The sequence below is a fragment of the Natrix helvetica genome (assembly GCF_964273705.1).
Source record: "Natrix helvetica genome assembly, chromosome: 7".
Classification (NCBI taxonomy): Eukaryota; Metazoa; Chordata; class Lepidosauria; order Squamata; family Natricidae; genus Natrix; species Natrix helvetica.
The window spans coordinates 56,672,084-56,679,399 of NC_138558.1; the positions used below are offsets into that span (position 1 = coordinate 56,672,084).

The 7,316-nt window shown below is 34.8% G+C and overlaps 1 protein-coding gene across 1 annotated transcript in view; it reads right to left on the reverse strand.

The window, feature by feature from the left end:
* PPID (peptidylprolyl isomerase D) overlaps positions 1-7,316 on the reverse strand; it is a 161,498-nt gene that overhangs the window by 49,527 nt on the left and 104,655 nt on the right. The gene's annotated exons all lie outside the window — the stretch shown is intronic.

Below are 7,316 nucleotides of genomic sequence, written 5' to 3' on the forward strand. Positions count from 1 at the left end.
AAACAATTCATAGGGAAGAATGAAGGATATAATTCTTTCTTACATCAGACTTGATCCATAAAGATTGGAAGATGATTTTAAGGGTTTGCATGCAGAAGACTCCTGGTTTCAATTTCTGGCATGTCTTGTTTCTTGTGCCTGAAATTCTGGCATGCTACTAGCTATGTGAGAAATACTTGTCAAATTGATCAATAGTCTGAATCAGTGTAAGGCAGCTTCCCTCTGTTTGTAAATGTACCATTTACTCTTTTCACGAGGCTTGTTACCCTTCCAAAAATAAATGTTTAGAGTAGTTCAGAGAAAAGCAGGCTCCAGCAATTTTTAACAGTAAACTTCCAAACATCTTTGAGTCTTTTGTATGTCTGCATTGCATTCACACTTAACTGATTCTGAAGTCTGAGCTTTTTTCAGAATTTTTTTGAGATCTTTGAAGAACACAGAACAAAATCCAACAAAATAGCTGGACTATAAATATATAATGTTATAATCTCCTCTGTATTTGAGGGCTTTTTGGGGGGGGGGTGTTTCTTAGTTAAAACTGATAGGATTTTATAAAATAAAAATTGAAATAATAATGCATCCCTCAACATGGATTAATTCATCACACTCTAGTGCTTTCTAATGAAAGTAAATTACTACAACTTGTATAGAAGACATTGCCTTGACACAATACAAACTGCTGTATTTGTGTATAATGTTGCAATAAAAGATATTTCATATTTTGATATCATCAAGGCTAACTGTAGATGCCTGTGCAATCATGCCAGCTGTATTTGGCTCAGTGAAATCAAATTTGTCTTAATTTGTATGTATTTAGAAGACCCAGTTCAGTGTGCTTGGGAAGTTGAATGCAGAGACTCAGCTTCTTCCAATAAAATACTTCCCAAATTATTGCAGTGTAAGGAAACATTCATGAGATTAACCATTCCATTGTATTATATTGCTAAATTTATTTCAGGATTGTCAACTTTAATCTTGGGTGTGAAGGTGTCTATTCCAGACAAAATAATAAGACTGTTGAATTAACAAATAGTTGAGCTGCACAGTAATAATGCTGCCTAATTTTTTTTCCTTGCAAGTAGAACTTTAAAAAATGCATTTGTATTAATATTTAGAAATACGATGAAGATGTCTTGGAACAGTATGGTTTCTTATTTTTCCTTCAGCATATGAATTACAAAATGTTACTTTATTAAAAATCATAGTTGATCTTGAGAAAGAAGGAATAGATATAGATACAGGAGAGAGAGGGAGAGAGAGAGAGAGATTAATACAAATACAAATCAATCTACTTCCTCACAAAATATATGATTGGCTAAAGAAGAGTGAAAGGCATGAATATGTGATGAGTAATATAAGAATGGAAATATCTATATTTGAACATTTTGAAAGCTAAACAAATAAAAAATAGGGAGAAAGAACATGTAGCATTCATTTTGTTTGTTACATCTCTTTTTTCTTTATCACAGTTAAATTCCATAGTATGTATATTTTGTAAGCAGCTCTTATTCCTTCAGAAAAAACTGTTTCACACTGTCCATCTAATGATAGTGAAGAAGAATCTGTGAATCTAGAGACAGAATGCATAGCTACCGCGAAGAACAGTGGGGGGAAAGATAATACATCTGCAGGCATTTTTGGTACAACATTTATCTAAATAGTAGGCAGACAAGCCCTTCTTCATATTCACTGACTTCACAGCTAACTAGTCAGACAGTTCAATTAACATCAATCCTAAAATGAACTGCACTTTGTCAGATAAAGCAACAATTTCTCCCAAAGTCTATGGAAGTTCTCAATCATCCAGATCATGATTGTCTTAAAGGTGTTTTTTCAAAAGACTGAACATTTCTTTCTTTGAAAATGTTTTACTTTTTATTCAAGAAGCTTCTTCGGTTCTCAGAACATTCATATTTATTGGGTTCCAGCCTAATTTAACACAACCTTGGGGCCAGTTCTTTGTTGCTAGAAAGGTAAGGATTAGCTGGATTTCAAGAGTGGGTATCCCACAGCAGGAGCAGCTACAGAGAAGGCACGCTTCCTAGATGACAACATTTAAGGGAAAGGACATCTGAAGTAACCCTATCTTGTCTGAGCTAGTAGCCAAATAGATACCCTCAAAGGGAGAAAATGTTCCGTATAATGTCTTCCCATACCATGGGGTTTTAAAGGTGATAACCAGAATTTTGAACATGCTACCGCATTTTAGACAATTATAACTACTGGTTATTAAGGGCAGCCCATGTAGCCTGTGTTGCAGTAATCAAACCTTGGAAAGTGGCCAAGGCATGAGTGACAGTAAACAGGAGTAACTGGAGATTATATTTGTAAAGTTGGATTCTAAGGATCAATTGGGACTGTTGTGCAGTGTCAGCATCCTTACTGCATAGCACCTTATTTAACTCGTCTCCTTGACTTTATTGCTAGTTTGACAATACAATAGAATCTTGATTTCAAAAGGAATCATAATCTTGGCACAATTTTAGAAGGTCACATAATAATTTGTTTCTTTGTTTTTATTTTAAATCTTGGATTCCATTGAGAAACAGAAGGCAAAATGTACACACACATATCGTGTTTCCCTGAAAAAAAGACAGGGTCTTATTTTCTTTTGCCCCACGAAATATGGCCCTGGGTTTATTATAGGTGAGGGCTTATTATTTTCTGGGGCAGGTGAGAAGCAAGGCGCACCTTTTACCTTTCCAGCTCCATCGCGTTCCTCGCTCAGGGAAGCAGCTGATTAAAAAAAACTTTCTCACAAGTTCAATCAAACTTCTTGAAATCACGAGAAGGGTTTTTTTTTTTTTTGCCAGGGGCTTCCCTGAACACAATGGCGAGGAACACGACGGAGCTGGAAAGGTAAGAGGTGCATCTCATGGCCAACACCGCCCACCTCGCCCCAATGGTAAAGGTAGCCTGCCTGGTTCTCTTCCCCGCCATCCCTTTAGTGAGGGATGGCAGGTGGGGGGGGAGAAGTGAAGCGCGCCTCTTACCTTTCCAGCTCCGTCGTGTTCCTTGCCCTTTCGCCCATTGAATCCCCTTATTAAAAAAGCCTCATGAGTTCAACTCGCTAGGTTATTTTTTTACAAGGGGATTCAATGGGCGAAAGGACGAGGAACACGACGGAGCTGGAAAGTTAAGAGGCGCACCTCCCCACCTGCCACGCCTTGCTAAAGGGATGGCAGGGAAGGGAACCAGGCAGGCTGCCTTTACCATTGGGGTGGGTGGTGTTTTTCTGTGCGAGAAGGAACAGGCAGGAGGGGGTGATCGCATTGCTGGCTTGCCGCTGTTTTTGTGGCGGGCTCTTTTTGCACAGGAGGGAAGGGCAGGGGGTGGAAGCACTTTGCTTCGCCTGCCGCTGTTTTTGCTGCAAGCCCTTTTTTTGCCCTGCAAGCTATACCGGTAGGTGGTACAGTGGTAATGGCGGGGATAGGTTGCTCATGTGCTTAAATAGTTGGGGCAGGTTTATTTTCGTGGGACGGCTTATTATGGCGCATGCTCTGAAAAGCCAGATTGGGCGTATTAGCAGGGCATGTCTTATTTTCGAGGAAACACAATACATACACATACACATAATGTACACACACTGGAACATCACATCATAATGTAATTTAGGCAAAAAAACCTTCCTAATAACTTATCAAAAGGGTGTTCTTATTGGGATATGTTAGGCTGAGAAAGAGTGAGTAGCACAGTCACCAAGATGGTCTTGAATCTGAATTTCCTATATCCTAGTCAAACAGCTTAATCAATCCACTATACTGGCTTTTAAAGGCAATCATTTTAGAAAGAATATTCTGGACCTTTATTGAAGAGAAAAGGTAGATGTGGTAGATCTACCTCTAATGTTAATTGATTGTTGAACGATGCAACTTTTAAGGTAGCAGGAAAATATTTTATTTGCTGTTCTACTTCACATTTTATAATGTTCCTCCTTCTGCATATTAGTAGATTCTTAGGACAAGTGTAATGAACAATTATATTCTTATATAACACAGAACCACAATATTGCAAATAATTGTAAATCTTCTCTTAGTTTTTTATCTTGAATTGTGATAGACATTTTTAGATAGGCTAAATGAAGAAGATAAGGATTGTCTATGCTTTAAAATAAATTCAAGTTGTTATTAATCATGAAAACATATAAGCTCATTCTTGCCCACCAAAATGGGTGTTGAGATCTGAATAGAAAATTTAATAACTGGATGGTCCATCAATTTGATTCTGCTATTAAACAGACGATGCAGTTCCCACTGGAAGAAAATTGCTCAGAATAAAAATTATAATCAAGACTTTTCACTCAGTGAAGAACATAAGAGGTGGAGCAAGCATTCTTGTATCTAGAACAGTGTTTCTCAAACTTGGCAACTTTAAGTCCTGTGGACTTCAACTCCCAGAATCCCCCAGCCAGCATAGCTGGCTGGGGAATTCTGGGAGTTGAAGTCCACAGGACTTAAAGTCGCCAAGTTTGAGAAACACTGATCTAGAAGCAAGTGTAAGTTCTTTTCATGTTGTCATGAATACGTAGGGATATTCTTTTTAGTGGAAGTCAGTGTTATTATTGTTTTCAAATAATGGGAGTTAATATAATATAGTATTTTTGTCCATCAAAAAATTCATGGAAAAGGAGAAGAAATAAATATACAAATAAATACTACACTGACACAATTCTGGTGTCAGCAACTGCTCAGAATATAGTTGAAACACAGACTTCCATTTATAGATGAGGGGACAAAACATTTTATTTCAAAAAGAAAGATCAAACTTTTTACATGAGTTATTTAGTATTTACATTCAGTGTAACTTTTCTGATGGTGTATGATTAAAGATAGCTATTGGTATACTTTAGCATACTAAAATAACAAGACAGATGAAGATACTCAGAATGTTATGATAAAGCAGTATAAAAAGTTTGGTTTTATGCTGTCGTTGATTCAAGCCATTTCTTTTCTGTGTAGGTATTCCCACTCATTTCAGCTGATTCATCAAATCAGTGAAATTCCATGCATAGCTGAAAGGGATCAACCATTTGCAATCATATATGGCTACATTAATATATTATGTCGTGTTTCTCTAAAAAACAGATATCTATAATAGAAAATTCTACTGTTAAGCAGTCAATATATTTCAGAACTTCTTTGGTTGCCACTTTTATTTTGTAAAAGTGTTTAACTAATACAAGCACTTTTTAAAATTCATTTAACATAATGAATTTTTAAAAGCCAAAGCAAAAATCTGCTGACAGGGGCTCATAATGATTTATCTCCTACTTTTTAATGGCAAAACACTAACATTTTGCATAAAACTTCCACGTAAATAATAAGAGTTATCCTTTGAACCCTTATAGATACGTTTTTAATTAATGTTCTTGGAATATATAGTGGAAAGAATAGTTATTTCAGAATGAGAGGGAGCAAGTTAAATAGTCTAAAGTTACAATGGTCTTTGTTTTGCACACTGAAAACTTTCATTGGTGAAACTTCTGGTCATATTTGATCTAAAAACACAAGTGTTTCAAAATGTATTCAAGAAACAATTGTTTGTTCTTTTATCATTCTTATTCAATGTGATTCAAAAAATATTTCAAAATTTATATCAAAACAAACAAAATGCTGGTCAAAATATAAGTATATATGATTCTGGATGGCTACGAAGATGTGAAGAAGCTTTGCTTCTGAAATCTTAGTGAAAGGAAGTTAGTTAAGGAAAGATATGCAGAATGTTCTTTTATGGCGCTTTTTTCCTATTTTAATAATAATATCAGTTTTAAAAAAGAAACTGAAATCACCAGAGAACAAGATAAGAAAATGCAGAGTAAGATTTTTTATTTATTTTTATTTTTTGCCTGCACAGGACTCAAGAATAGTTTAAATGATATCAGGTGAATTCTGCCAGTAATTATATTGGCACTGCAATATGCTAAAAGCTGTAATGCAAAGAGGTCTCTTTTTTTGGTTTGGTGATATTTTTTTTATTATATGCCTATAATGGGAAAATATGAGCCCAGAAGGAATGTATGGTAGCAGTGGAGCTGTATTTCATATATCAGTTTGAACCAACCAATTAACATTTTGGATACTTGCTATGATCACATACTTATCCAAACATTCAAACAAAGAAATATTTTAACATTTGCATTTTTATGGCACAAATGTTTATACCTTAAACAACATTTTTCTAATTAGAAGAAAGAATTTAGGGAATTTACTACACAATATTAGAGCTTAATTTAAATATTAGCACAAATTGAAGTCAATTATTTTCATTGGGAAAAAGAAAACCCCTTCTAAATTTGCATTTTCATTAGCAGATTTTTTTATTTTTTTTCTAAATTTGCATTTTAATTAAGCAACTATTTGCAACTATCATAAGAACTGTTTCAATGAAATAAATCAAGAGTTGCAATTTTTGTCATAAAAGTAATGTTCTCTCTCCAAACAACAAACAGAAGAAAATCTTTAAAGATTTTTAGGAATTATCCCTATTCCTATATTAAAACACATTCTATTCAGCAGGATCCTGCAATGTCAATGTATCATTTTCAGGTAACTGAAGATTGGGGAAGAATGGGCAAAATTAGTCTTTTTTTGCACCAATATATTAATACAATTATCTGAATATATACAACCCTGGAAATAAGGATGCTTTTATAAAACAAAAACACCATAGGATTCCCTTAGCAATGTGTATATATATCAAATCCCATGTATGTGTATATATATCAAATCCCAGTAAGGGTATGGCTAGCTGATGAGAGCTAATTAGCTCAAAATAGATCTATACTAGTCTCCCTTTATTTATTTATCAGTACAAATACAACACACACACACACACACACACACACACACACACACACACACACACACACATACATATATATATATATATATGTTGTATTTGTGCTGATAAAAAATACATACATACATACATACATACATACATACATACATATATATATATATGCTGGTTTTGTTGTATTCTGGTCTTTTCCCGTGTAAGGTTGAGATTGTCTTTGCAACGTTTTGGCAGGATCTCACCTGCCATCTTCAAGCTGTGGGCTTAAAATTTTAAGCCCACAGCTTGAAGATGGCAGGTGAGATCCTGCCGAAACGTTGCAAAGACAATCTCAACCTTACACGGGAAAAGACCCGAATACAACAAAACCAGCATACCTACACCCGTGAAAATCTACAAATATATATATATATATATATATATATATATATATATATATATATATATATATATATATATATATATATATATGTAACACAAACACACACACACACACACACACACACACACACACACACACA